Genomic DNA, 15,801 nt, shown 5'->3' on the forward strand with positions numbered 1-15,801 from the left:
GGGGGGGGCGCTGCGGGCTCGCCGGGCCGAGGCGGCGGGTGGTGGCGGAGGTGCCACGTGGCGTGCTGTGATTGGTTGGGCATGGCGGCAGACGCGTCCGGCCAGATCCGGACGTGTCCGCCGGTGCGAGGAGAGGGGGAGCTAGGGTTTCGTCCGTGAATTTCGGAGGGGGAGGCCTATTTGGAGATTCTGAGAGCTAGGAGAGTCCAAATGAGGTGCGGTTCTGGCCACGCGATCGTGATCGAATGACCGAGAGGATGGAGGGGGTTTAGATGGGTTTTGGGCCACTTTGGAGGGGTGGTGGGCTGCAACACACACGAGGCCTTTACGGTTCCTCGGTTAACCGTTGGAGTATCAAACGAACTCCAAATGGCACGAAACTTGACAGACGGTCTACCGATAGTATACCAAGGCCGCTTGGAAAGACTCGGTCCAATCCAAGAACGTTTAACACCTGCACACGAAAAGAGGCAAAAGGGGACACCGGATGACGTAGGAGTGCCAGAATGCAAAACGGACAACGGGGAAAATGCTCGGATGCATGAGACGAACATGTATGTGAATGCGATGCACATGATGACATGATATAAGATGCATGACATGGACAAAATGCAAAACGAAGACAAAACCTAACCATGAGGGAATATCATAACTTAGAGCCGAAAATGACAAGAGTTGGAATACAAATATGGCAAGTAACATACGGGGCATTACAGTAATACACACACATACCTCTCTAGGCCCTGCCAAATGCATCAACTACACATTCACACATGTTACATCACGTAGCCCATTGATCTAAAAAGCCCTCTCTTCACGTTTATTTCGCATACATCATTCCTTTTGAATAAAGTGTGGCCAAAAAATTATCTTAGAATTTCTACATATATACAACATTACAAAGTTATATGGAAGAGTATGAACGCTAATTTGCATTGCATGGTGCCCACAATGATATTTATTCCGCACTTTGAATTTGTATATTTTTATACTATATATAAAGTTAGTCATAATAAAGAGAAACGAAGAGCATCTCTCTTTCCATCGCATACCCCCCCTCTCCGCTCCTTTCACGTACGCACACAAACTATCTCCAGGTCCCCTAAAAGTAAGCCCGTAGCACATTCACGCATGTTTCATCTTTCTCTCGCGATATATACAGTGACGATCATTGTATTTGAAGCAAAAACACAATACGTACATTGTACTTTAGAATCCACTCATTATGGTCACCATTTACGTTTTGTGGTTATTATATAGTCACGGGCTCACCGTACAACTCTGTATTTGCACTAGACACAACTAGTTGACCAGTTAAACGCTCCACGCGGCTCCTCTAGTGTTGCATCACATTATCTCACTACCATTGGGCCCACCTATCGGCTTGTATCTACTCTACATCTACACTCTTATAAAATACACTCTTATAAAAAACAGAGTTGGTGATGATGGTGTGCCTGCCATCCTGCAATATAGGCCGTCCGATTTATATCTGACGGATAGGAAAGAAACTATGGCAATTTTGCAAAAAGGTACCCACACACCTCTCCACATTTGCAAATAAGGCCTTCCCTAGTTCATCCTTTTCTCTCACAAGATAAACTAGTCATGCAAATGCATCTTGGTGTTACGTGCAATGCACGACCATCTTGCTAGTAAGAATGAAAACAAACGACAAAAAATATTGGACGGTGGTTCGAAGTCATGACCGCGGGCACATCGAACAAGGTGGAATTGTATTGGTATGTTGAGCCATCTGTTTTAACACATAGAAGCTGGTGTGGTGATTATACACATGCGCACACATGCACATGAACTACATGCACGCAACACTCACACGAACACATGCACCCACACACACAACACTCACACATACACACGCAGCCACGCACACACGCAACACTCGCACACACACACACACGCACGCATGCATGCACACACCAGTACACCACACAACCAACACACACTCTCACGCTCAAGTGCTCAACCTACACGTGCATGCACACACATCAGGCCCTGACAGACACATACACAACCAGGTGATTCCCGCGCACGGGTTGGAGTCTTGTCGCGCCTGCATAATTTTGTGTATATCTAACCTTTTGCCTATGTGAACTGACAGGTGGGACCCACAAGGAAAGTGGTTAATTTAACTAGTCAATATGGTGCCACACAGACTATTTGGCCGGTCAACAGAGTGCTATCCGATGCTGAACTGTGAGCAAGTGACCGTATAATCACAACAAAATGTATATACTGACCGTAATCAGCTTATTCTGAAGTTCGGTGAATGTATTACGTTTTTCTCTCTGTAGGCCCTCCAAAACTACATCTCTACACGTTCTCGCATGTTACATCTAACAACTATGCAATACAACACTACTACTACACTCTAACACAATAAATCATATGTGTTTTTAGTTTTACTAGATATCATATTGTTACTTAATTATTCAGTTTGCATACATTAAAATTGCCTTTGAAATGTATGGCCAGTATCATATACCGCGCGAGAAAAATCCTGCCATTTCCTGTTTAATCGGGTTTGTATCGGTGGATCGTGCGAAACAGCAAAACAATAGTACTATACAGTACAAGTGACAGTTCAATGGGCCTTCGTGTCGTGTACTCCTCCGCCATAAGAGTGGAGCGCTCGGTTTCATAAATCTTCTAGTACCTTTCGCCAACATGTGGGACATCAAGCTACCAGGTTCACGTGCCATACCGGAATACAGTGCAGAGCAGCAGGGGTGAAGCACCCAGTCATGGCGCCGACGTAGTAATGAGCAATGAGACATCATATCACAAAGCTCCACCTTTCCAGTAGTTAAGTTGGAGGGACGAAGTAATAATGCTAAAAAAGAAGTTGGAGGGATGAATCAACCATCATTCCACTCGTTGCTGAATCCGCTTCTCCCTCGTCTTTTTGAAGTTAACCAAGTGTTGCTTCTGCCGTTGTTCTGCGTCATGTGGGACGCGGATTGGCTTGGTAAAGCACTGACACGTGGGACCACATGTTAGCAAACTGCCAGGACAACGTCCTCTGAAAATAAGAAACCTCCCACGCCATCCGCGCGGCAAAATCACCTCCTTTCTATTAATCTTGATTCTATAATTTTTTATATCACTATAATTGAGATTTCTATAGATAGCACACAGGAGCAAAACCAAGTGGTACGGTTAAGGGCATCCACAATGTGTAGCCAAATGTTAAAATAGCTTTTGGCATCATGGGAACCATTGTGGACGGTGTTGCCAAAGCCGAAAGGATGGAACCGAAGCTCCCTAATTGATTGATTGAAGGGATAGAAAAATGCAACGTCTCTCCTCTTTCTCTCGTGCTTGGACGCATGTACAGTATAGAGCACAGAGTCTACTCTCCTGTCCCTTCTATCAGAAATCACAGAGCAGTGAGGCGTAAAATCACAAAGCACAGACAAAGCAACCATCATTTCACTCTTCATTGACTCCGCTTCTCCATCGTCTTCTTCGAGAAACCATCTCAGTGCACTAAGCTGGACGAATGATGCTATTGTGTACTAGTATTACTAGTACATTTACGCGTCCTTTGGTTCAACGGACTTCCTGGATGCAAATAAGGAGGTTGTCTCGGCTTGCACGCGGCACTTGCGAAAGACTTACCGTGGTCTCCCTCAATGGTGTTCTCCGTCGAACGCACTTCGCCAAACCACAACGTTCGAGATATCGTCGACATCACCGCAATGGGGAAGGAAGTAAAATATAATAGTTACTACCTCCAATTTTTTGTACACAAGGCTAGTATATCAAAATTACAATTTGCAAAAGGCCACCAACACTAATCGAGGCAAAATTGATGGGTATTTTTTACCCCTGCTTTATAGTTGTGCATGCAGCCCGGGAGTGATGACAGACCAAATGCATGCATGCAGCATGCATATAAGAGGCAGGGGAAGCGCGCTTGCAGAGAATCCGAGAAGACTCAAGAAGGAATCAAGGAAAAGGAGCCAATGACTCCATGCGTATTAAGAGCCATACATTTCCCTAGGTCCTTGCATGTAGGGGTAAATTTGTCCTAAATAATGCACAGGGTGGTCTGCTTGGTATGCGTGCACCGAGTTATACGCAAACTAAAAAAGAACGGAGGGAGTATACTAGCAACCAAGGACATTAATGTCCCCTGCATGCATGCGGAAGTGAGAAGATTGGTTTACATGGCGCTGCATTAATCAAGCGATGAGGAGTGAGATGGTTAGCTCTTTGGGCTTTGGAGAAAACAATACACATTAATGACACGTGAAACGAGGATTTGTATCGATTAATCCCGTGAAGGAAAACCCCACCTTTCTTTTTTAACACTAGTACTCCTAGTACATACTTATCCTATTTGGGTCTAGGCCTTGCATTGCCATACTTCGCCACACATTTTTGCCAAGCTTGCCTAAAGTTTTCAAAATGAAAAGGAGGTACACTTGCGCACGGCTGTCGCGGTCGCACCGCACCCTCACACGGTCGCTCCTCTACGCCGCGGTCGCACTGCACCCTCACACAGTCGCTCTTGCACGCCGCAAACCCAACCAAGGGAATGCACCCTCACTGACGCGTGTTGTCGCATGTGAACAAACCAAACTCAGCCATCCTACCGCTGACACATAATTTTTGTTCTTAGAGTATGTTTATCCAACCGCATGTTGGGGAGTATCCGTACGGCCCGTGCGGTGGTCTGTTGGGGAAGAAGAAGAGGTGAGGAAGAAGGGTAAGGAGACGTAGGATATTCATCCAATCGCCTGAAATGGTAGACTGACCCAAGTCAGGAGACTTGCATAACAATATATGTTTTTACACAGCAAAAGATCCATAAAACAACAACATAAAGAAAAACAATCACTGCTCGCGGAACGAGACGGCCTCGTCATCTTAGGCTGCCGACGCGAACCAGCCGTAGCTGCCGACGTGTGTCTCCGCACCATGGTTATCCTCGGCCTCCAGCTACTAGTTCACGCAGAGCGTGCGGGCGCTCTGCACGGACGAGAGCACTGCTCGGTTCAAGTGGAGGATGTCCGGTTCTGCCTGTAGGAGGGCCTCGATGGCAGCGGCGTCTGCGCGGTCCGTGTCGAGAAGAGCCTCCGCCGCCCGGTTCAAGTCCAGGACATCCGGTTCAGCCTGTAGGAGGGCCCCGATGAGAGCGGCATCCACGTGCTCCACGTCGAGTTGAGCCTCTGCCGCCTGGTTCAATTCCAGGACGTCCGGTTCCGCCTGCAGGAGGGCCTCGATGGCAGCGGCATCCGCGCGCTCCGCCTCAAGTTGAGCCTCCGCCGCCCGGTTGACATCCACGACATCCGGTTCCGCCTGCAGGAGAGCCTCGATGGTAGCGGCATGCGCGCGCTCCACGTCGAGTTGAGCTCTGCCTCCCGGTCCTCCTTTAGTATTGCCAGGTTGAACCGTTGGTCCGCCTGCACCATGGGGGACTCGGACGCCGGCACAAAGTCTATGTCCATCGTCTCATACCCATCGGGGGCCTTCTGCGCTGCGACCTCCGGCATGAACATTGGATCGGCTTCCTCCTCCTTGTATCTTGGCTCTAGAGAACTCGGGGATTGGCCCGCCGCAAAGCGAGCTTGGGAATGGAGGCCTGTGGCGCCGACCGCCGCCGCAATTTCTGCGCGGCGCTCCGGCGTCAGCATCTTGTAGTACGTGATCTTGTGGCGCAACATGGCTTTCCGGCGAACTAGGGGACGCTCGATGCGGGCTAGGGGATCGAAAGGTGGGGGAGGGGCTGGAGATAAGGTGTGGTTTTAGGGCAGTGGCTGGTGTAGGCCGAGCAGCGAAGGTTCTGGTGTGAATAGTGGTTCCGATGACGACCGGTCAATCGGTTTTGACTGTACATCCATCTTGTCGTGTTCGCGTTGTAGCCCGGCAAGCTGGACCCTCCACATCGCTCACCGAATGGAACACGCTTCGTCTTGCGTTTTCGCTCGCTTGTGGGACCGCAGTTGAGAGCAAACCGACGTCCCTCCCCCTCCCCTGCCCGCGTCATTTATACTACCACTCCCTCTATTTTATGCCGAGTAAATAAAAATAGAGGGAGTATACTATGGATGACGATACCCTGACGTGGCCGAACCCATTGAGTAACTGACATGCGGGGCCTAGCAAGTATGGGGTCCGCCAATAAGTGACTGAAAGGGAGGGTAAGGCATGGATACCTATGTCAGAGGATCCACTTCCACTACTACTCCCTCCTTCCATTTACTATACAGGGCCTAATGCGTTTTTCGAGGCTAACTTTGAGCAAATGTTAGAGTAATAATATATGACATGCAACTTACACAAAGCATACTCCCCTTACTTTTTCACATCTCTCTCCTCCCCATAGGCCCTATATAAATGGAAGGAGGGAGTACTACTATGAGAACTGCATACTCTAGTACAGATGTTGTCAGTACTCCACTAGTACTATTGGACAAGGAGCTTAAAAGAAGTTACTATTGGACTGGCTATACGTGGTGAAATCCTAGTAGGAAGAGCATGCGCGAGAACAAGCACATTCACGTGGTTGAACACAAATTGGAAACCATCTCGAGTACAAATCTAGGAGTACTTATGAATCTAACGATATTGATTAGGCATTGTTGAATGTTGATACTTTATTTATCAAAGTAGAGATACTTTGACTACACATAAAACTTATATGTAAACTAGAAAGGATAGGAGGGAGTATATTGTACATTCAAAAACGAAACGAACATTGAATACCCTTTATATATGATTTGCGGATGCTATGATCACCGGTTCAAAATTTTGAATCTGCCTTAGGTATCACACATGCCCCCACTCGTTCTCTCTCGATTTCATCTCGGGGTCCGGAGATCGATTGAATGAGGACTAGGGTGGGTGCAATACGTTCGTTTCTCTTATGACGTACAATATACTCCCTCTGATACCCACAGACCCCCCCTGCGGGTCATTTCTACCATAGAAACAGACCAAACCTTTATCTTCTTGCACGACACGCAATTGATCTCTGAACATCAATCGATCTCGTCAACATGTGTCGAGGCATGGACCGAATAGGATGTCAAAACTAAGACGCGAAGCGACATGTAGTGGAGCAAAGTGAAACTTTAAACGAACCATTTGTTTGTATGCATGTGGGAAAAATTACAATACATTGGAAATACAAGCATGGTCTAGGCCCACATACGAATGATACTCGGCGGAATGTTCAAATGAGGCATCCGGGAGGATGGACTCGACCGGAGGGCAACATGATCGATGGAGAAGAGGGTTGGAGAGGAATGAGAAATAAGCAAACGCCACATGATTATACTTGAACGGCTCAAATAAACAATAAGTTGTCTCGCTTGGCCTACATAGTGAAAGGCCTAATGCGCAACGCGGAGCACTGACGCTCGAATACAGCTAGGAAAATAGGGAAACCGACATGTGGGGCACACCTGTCGGGACGACGTAGCGCAGACTATTCCAATGGAGAAACTGGCCCATGACCTCCTCGCCACCAGCAACCATTCATGTGGGTCATGGGGGCCAACAACGTGGCGCAGCTCCAGCACCGCCTCTGGACACGTCGATCGCGGTGAGCGACACGCTCATCGTAGCTAGACACGGTCGGTTTCAGTGTGCCGAGGGTGGCATTAGTGCGGTGGAACGACCAACAGTATGTTTGGTTTGTGCCTAAGGTTTCCCCATGAAAGCATTATGTAGCCAAAATTTTGGTTGAGGTTTTGGTTGCCCATGATTTGGCCGACATTGACAAGAAAAGTGAACTAGAGTTGGCTAGAGTTCATTGGCATGCCAAAAAATGGCAACCATCCAAACAAAGACCAATCTTTGGGTCATGACTAAAATTTTGGTAAGGTGCACTTTGGCCATAATCCAAACACACCCCAACACCCGGCTCGTCGAGGATGCATGGGGCGCCGGGACGCATCCGTGGAGTGGTGTAGCATAGCCAATTGCATCCTCTGGACTTGAGACATGCCGGGTCGTCTTGATTTTTCAAGGACATGCGGGGATCGCATGTGAGCAAAGGGCATCTCCAACGTTGCCACAACCGCAGCTGACTACCCTGGCACACCAAAAACCCTCGTCCCTCGCGCCATCGCACGGTGCGTTCCCAGCCGGCGCTAGCTGCTCGCATTCATGTCATCCATCCGTATGCAGTTGTTAAGAGGCTCGGTGTCCAAGGAACCAACTCCAGTGACTTGATGATGCACCAGGACGCTTGGCCTCACCGGCATGCGCTACTTAAAGCGGCAACGCCCAGCTAACCTCCACACCATAGCGCATCGTCCTCCTACTTGGCATCGCATCCGCCATGACCGCAAGCGCGAACGCTCTGCGGGAGAGCTTGTCTTCGGGGATGGAGCTCGAGGTCGCCGCCCTTGCTCAAATCGCCTCTCGCAACACAATAGCAGCGTAGCCGGACGCAGACGCGACCGCACAAGCTGTGGCCACGCTGGCGGCCGACGACGGGAGCACCGTCAGCCACGCGTCCTACTTGCCGCCATCCAACGTCCGGCACCGCCGAGGTCGGGGACTCCTCCGAGGATGAGTAGGGCATGGGAGGCGGCAGGGCATGCATGGTGTGCCAACTAGCCAGTCTGTATCCCGTGTTCTACTCGTCCTCACCGGAGACCACACCTTCACTTCACGGGTCTTGAACCCTCGCCCCCGTACATAGAGATCGCAGATGGAGGACGTCGGTCGCCGCCGTAGAATAGGTTTAGGGTCGGGTTTCTTTTATTTTTCTGTCCTATAAAAGTTCGAAATGTAATGAAAATCTGTCGTGTTAGCATTAGTCCCGGCCGGTGTATATGAACTTTCACAATAATATAGTATATTGTAGGAGTACTAGCAAGATTCCCGTGCGTTCCACGGAAGACAAGATCTTGTGGGAGAAAAGGATGAACGAGGGAAGGCCTTATCTGCAAATGTGGAGAGGAGTGCAGGTAAATTGTCATAGTTTCCTTCCTATCCGTTAGATATAGATCGGACGACCTATATTGCAGGATGACAAGCACACCATCATCACCAACTCTGCTTTTTATTGAACCAAGACAAAGCTAACATGTGAAGTAAAATAAGCACATAGGGTCTATACATACACAATTTATCTTAGGCACTCCAATAGTACGTCCCCTACACATTGACGCATTTCACATCTTTCTACAGCTACGGGAACCTATGAAAGGCTTAACGTAAATATCGCAAGGGAAAAGACCCGGTCGCGCCGTTTTAGTCGGGATTACCGGATTACTAGTAGTAGTATCGATTGATCGCGTGAAGTAACAATTTTGTTTGAGGGGGCAAATCACCTAGTTTAAAAGGAAAAAGGCGGTACACTCAGAGCACCCCTGTCGCGGTCACATTGCACCCCACACACGTTCGGCCCTACACACGGCTCACACAAACAGAACGCGCTTCGGCTTGCCTCTTCACTGACACGTGGGACTCCACTTGGACGAACCGACCATGCGCCAAACTCCCCCTGCCCACCGTGCGAAAATCCTCCCCCACCCAAAAATTCCCCCCAAATCCTAGATTAAACCGCCCTTCGGCCAACTAGCCAATAATATTCCCCAAACCCCCTCCCCCGTCCCCCTCCACTCCATTCGCTCTGCCAAAGCCGCCCTCCCCGCCGCACCGATATGTCAGCGCCACAGTTCGTCGAGGGGACGCACGGAAATTCTCTCGCTCCCATAGTACGCTCTCGTCCTCTTGCCGCGCCGCTACCGCTGGCGACGTTCTTGTGGAGGCGCACGGCGGTCAGCGCCACCACCGTTGGCAACGTTGATGTGGAGACACACGGCCGTCAGTTTCTCCCACGGTATGCGCATTCTAGACTGAGGCCCCGTGCATGTCGGTGTAGCGCTGAATGTTAGCTAATAGACGCTATTAATCTCATTGTTTGCCGAAGTAGTTTACAGTCAATATGCTCTGCTTAAGAAGCTTCCTTGCCCTATTCTGCACTCAATATGCTTAGCTGAGATGGCATGCCAAGGCCAATTAGTTGCTAAAATATCCTGCCATATATTTATTGTGACGTAGATTGCCATGGTCTAGTAGCCAATCTATTAGGTGAAATAGCTCTACACCGTTTTATACTCGATCTTTGTTGCTGCGATGGCCTTCGATAGTTCGATGGCTGTGTGCTCGGCCTCATTGACTGCTAAAACAGCCTGCCATAATTTAGCACTCACATATCTTTGCTGAATTAGCTTTACATATATTTCGTTACTTAGATCTGCTCGTCCAAATATCTTGCCATAGCTTTAGACATCGACCCATGTATTTTTTCTGGACTTCATAAAAAAGCATATATGTTTTTCCTATAATATCTAGTAGAAGAACTAATTTGTATGTCTAATAGATGGACAAGACTAGGATAACTTCTGTTCGAAGATTCTCCGTTTCATATGTTGAGGGGGTTGAAAACTTCATGAACTTTATCAGAGTAGAGTACGGTGGTCCGAAATCAGATGTGCTCTGCCCGTGTAGCAGTTGTATGAATTTAGTTACAGGACACTAGTTAACTGTGCAAAATCATCTACACTTGTATGGGATGTCGGTCAAATATACTAGGTGGGTTCATCATGGTGAAGCTGTGAACGTCAATGTTATTGACTACGTGGAAGCAGCAGATCACCATCTTGATCTACCTGATGCTCAGTTGGAAGAGGAGGAGGAGGTGGCGGTGGCGGAGCCAGTGAGTTTGACCAACATTGAAACAATGCTATGAAATGCTCATGCATTCCGTGAACTTTCACCTGCAGAAGAAAAACGGTGGGCCCGCATGTTGGAACAATGCAACGTGGATGTCACCCCAGGAAATAAGTTGTCAGTATTCTCAGCTATGGTCACCTTTCTTCAGGTGAAGACATCTGAGCGGATGACCAACAAATCATTCGATGCGATGTTGGCTGCTTTCCGCAAAGCTTTCTCAGATGCGTCTGAGCTGCCACACACCTATAGTAAAATGAAGAATTTCCTTCGTGCAGTTGGAATTGGATATGATATGATCCATGTTTGTAAGAATAATTGTGTTCTGTTCCAGAAGGATTATGCCAACTTAAGTGAATGCCCGAAATGCAAATCATCAAGATGGAAAGATGGCGATGCTGTGAAGAGGATTCCTCATAATGTTCTGAGACATTTTCCAATTACACCAAGATTGCAGAGGTTGTTTCATGATGCTGAAACAAGAGATGATGTACTCTGGCATTCTAGGAACCAGGAGTATAGAGATCAGAATGTAATGAGCCATCCATCACATGGTAGTGAGTGGAAAAGCTTCAATCAGAAACACAAAAAGTTTGCTTCTGACCCGAGAAACATTAGACTTGGCTTAGCTTCAATGGATTTAACCCATTTGGCCACCAGAGCGCCACAAATAGCATGTGGCCAGTGCTTGTTATCCCTTACAACATGCCTCCAAATGTCTGCACCAAAGAATCAAACTACATGATGGCCTTGCTCATCCCAGGTCCAAAAAGTCATGGAAAGGATTTTGATTTGTTCATGGAGCCTCTTGTGGAGGAACTTCAACAGCTATGGAGGGGTGTTCTCACCTGAGACCTATATAGCAGCCCGCCAGCTGATTTCTTTCTACGTGCTGTTATAATTTGGTGCATCCATGATTATCCGGCTTTGGGCACTATGTCAGGGCGAACGACACATGGTTACAATGCATGTGTTCGCTGTGACAGGAATCCGCTGTCATACGCAATACTTAGCAAGATCTGTTACATTGGACACCGCCGTTTTCTTGCCAAGGACAAGTCAGATCCTAGAAAATACCAAAGACATGTGTTCAATGCAAATCATGAAAACCGTGATGCGCCAAAGAGGCTCACCACAGATGAGTTACAAGTGGAATTAGAGAAGGTCAGGCATATTACACCAGGAAACCATCCTGGTAATGGTAGCGGGAAAAGGAAGCGTGGTAGGGCAGAAGAGAGATTATTGTTTACCCGTGGGTCCACTTTGTGGGACTTGGAGTATTGGAAAGATTTGGATCTGCAGCATAATCTTGATGTGATGCACATCGAGAAAAATATATGTGACAGCATTATCGGCACACTTCTTATTAAAGGCAAGACGAAAGATACCTTAAAATCTAGGATTGATTTGACACACCTCGGTATGAGACATGATTTGCAGGTGCAAGATGAAGGTAAACCACGGGGTATGGCACCAGCTGTGTACGTCTTGGACAAGGTAAAAAGAAAAGAATTCTGCGAGGTCATGTCATGTGTGATATTTCGACATGGATTTTCTTCCAACCCTGAAAGGAGAGTCAGTGCAAATGGAAATAACATACAAGGGTTGAAAACTCATGACTGCCACGTCCTACTTCAAAGGGTTTTACCTGTTATCCTTAGAGGATTGGGCCACCCTGACTTATACATGGGTTCACCAGAATAAGTTCTGTATATAGACCAAAGCTATTTTGTTTGGTTTTGCTTCCTCCTTAATATCTTCTGTTCTGGTACTACTAATGTAAAACCTCAACTTTTTAGTGAGCTATGGAAAAAATGGTGGAACCGCCACCTTCTGAAGGTGGCGAGGCAAGTATAACCGCAATGTCAGCTCTTGCTGCAGTGGGTTAGTACTTGTCCACTAACAGTGCCAAAAGCACGTTCCTGCGTAATACTGGGTTGGTTGTTAAGGCAATATCGTCCAAACTACCTCATGATCAAGATATGCAATCTCAAAGCAATGTTGTATCTACGCTCCAGACACAAGTCCATTCCCTAAAGAGACCCTTTGTGAAACAAGGAGAAACATTGCTCAATGTCGTCAAGATATGCATGGTTTTGAAACCAGACTATCAGACATTTGCTATGTTGTTTAGGAGCCTAGGGGAAATGAAGGCGAGGGTTATGGTGCTCCATCGGACAATACAACATGAAAATGTAACAGTCAGGTTAAATGAACTGAGCTTCTGAACTTCTGGTGGTGCATTTATCTGCTAGACTGTTAAGTTTTATGCCAACCTTCCTTTTGTTATATAGTTGTAATTTGTTTTGGTGCGATACAAAATTTATTCTTAATTTGCAGCCACCGCCTAAAGAAAACAGCAAGCCATTTTTGTATAGTGTAGGGTGTTCCCTATATTTGTACTAGTGGCGATCTTTGATGCCGAGTGGATGTAATCTGTGCAATTGCCTTAATAGCCTAGCATTAGTTTCGGCCTTATTTATTTCCTAGTCTTCTTTTTCCCTGGTTTGCTAGTGGCTGCAACTACCATGGGCCATATACGGGCCGTAGGATCCATGGGTCTCCTACGGGCCGTCGATGAATGGGCCTGTAATCGGTGGGCCTCAGCCGTCGGATAAATGGGTCTGCATGGGCCATAATCGGGCGTAATTGCTATCGGCCCAGCACGGTAACATGCCGTAGGACAGCAAAGGCTTAATTCTGCCACAGGCATAACAGGTCGTTAATGGGCCAGAATATAGGAGGGGCTGGAATGTCAGGACCCCGACTCGATGTCACATCGATCTAGCTGGTAACACCTCATATCACTTTGTGGCCTCACGCACAGTATTCCCCGGGTGTCGTCTTACCTTTTCCCGGGACCGTTTGCGCCTTTTGGCTCACGTATATGATAGTGTCGCTAGCATCCATATGATAAAGAGCCCGGGCTGACATGACTAGTCGTAAACCCAAAGTGGCACAGACTTACAGGGACAGGCATCCATGACCCAGCTTCGAACGTGTCGGTCATCAGCAAGTGGGTCCGGGCTGTAGCACTGGGCTAGCAGGACTCCGGTAAACCGGGCTGTAGCGGGCTAACAGGACTCCGGTACTCAAAGCGTGACATTTCCCCGAAGGGACAGACACAGGAACGAAGAAGGACACATGCCGGCCAGCCTAAGTGTTCCAGAGCAGTAGCAAGCTACCATGGCTCAGCGGTAACACTAGGAGACATTTCCCGGTAAGAGAGGCTACTAAAGATAAACAACTAGATAGTCAGATCCCACACATACCAAGCATTTCAATCATACACACAATATGCTCGATATGTGCAAATACAACGAAGCATCACAACATGACTCTATGACACAAGTACTTTACTTAAGGCTCAGGGAGCCATACATAACATACACAAAGGTACGGGTCTCACGACCCCACATACAAGTCATACAGTCATACAAACCAGCAGCGGAAGTAACTTGTCTAAGTACAGACAACTAGAAAAATAAAAGAGGCTTGGAAAGCCTAGCTATACTATGTGGTCCTTCACAAGCTCAGGGTCACCACCTGGGTCTTTAGCCTACTCGTTGATGTCAACGTCTACATAGAACCCATCAGAAGGGGTTGCAGCGTCTTCTGTAAAAATGTAGATTATAGCAACATGAGTACAAAGGTACTCAGCAAGACTTACATCAGATCCTACATACATGCATAGTATCAAGAAGGGTTGGTGGAGTTATTGCAGCAAGCCAGCTTTGACTCTTGGCTAGGCTAACCTACGATACTCCAACTTGAAATGGTTTTGCGCACACGAGTCCACTACTCACCACTTCAATACACTACCGAGGATCCACCTCCGCCTTCCTACAGAAGAGCCATCCTCGGCACTCACACTTATCTTGAGGCTTTTAGTAGTTTCCATTTACTTGTCTATGAACTGTATAGGCAACCAAGTAGTCCTTTACCGCGGACGCGGCTATTCGAATAGATCATGTTAACCCTGCAGGGGTGTACTTCTTCATACACGCTCTCACCACTTACCGTCGCTTACACGACATGTACTCGGCAACCTTCAAGCGGAAGCCCAACGTGGGTGTCGGCCACGACCTACCTAATCACCTAAGCCTCCAGTCCAGGTTTATCGCCTATTCAGGTTCCATCCGTGGGGAGTCCGGCCGAAGTTTCCCATACGGCCCCGAACGATGTGAACAGGGTTCCCGAGATACCTAACGGGTACTCGGTACACCGTGCCACGTACCTACCGCATCACAGCCCACCCCTACGGTCAGCGCTGTCCACGGCCTCCAGTAGGCTACAAACACCAGAAACTACTTGCAACTCCTGGACGGAGAACTAGGGTGAATAAGAAGCCGAGAGGGTCCATTGGTTTCGGGCCCAATGCATGGTAGTAGCTGATTCTTAAATCACACATACAGATCTCAGTGCTTAAGGTCGGCTTCAATGAAACAACCCACCATGTACTCCTACATGGCCTCTCATCGATACCTTTACCAAATCGTGTTCACCACACCACTCTCATTACCGACATAATCATTTCACTCTAGCCCATCACCCAGATGGACCAGACCTGACACGACTCTAAGCATAGCAGGCATAGCAAGGTAGGAACAACACATACATAGGGCTCAATCAACTCCTACACATGCTAGTGGGTTTCATCTAGTTACTGTGGCAATGACAGGTCATGCAGAGGAAATGGGTTTAACTACCGTAGCACACAGCAGTTTGAATCGCGTTGTCTTAATGCAGTAAAAGAGAGCAGGAGCGAGAACATGGGATTGTATCGATATGATCAAATGGTTGGTTGCTTGCCTGATGGTTCGATGCACTGATATGGTTCTTCGTTAGGGTAATCACGGTACTCCTCGGAGGCAGAACCTGTCGCAAAGGACATCGGTACACAACATCACCAAACAATGTGCAACAATATGATGCATGCATGAAACATGGCAATATGAGTGTGTTGGGCTAATGCAACTAAAACCAGAAGGATTTGAGCAAATTTGAATCAAGGATTCAAATTTCAAATTCAAATATGGCCTTTTAAAGTGCTTTTCCTTGTTCTGCTTGAAACATCAA

This window comes from Triticum aestivum, chromosome 7A, assembly GCF_018294505.1.
Source record: "Triticum aestivum cultivar Chinese Spring chromosome 7A, IWGSC CS RefSeq v2.1, whole genome shotgun sequence".
Classification (NCBI taxonomy): Eukaryota; Viridiplantae; Streptophyta; class Magnoliopsida; order Poales; family Poaceae; genus Triticum; species Triticum aestivum.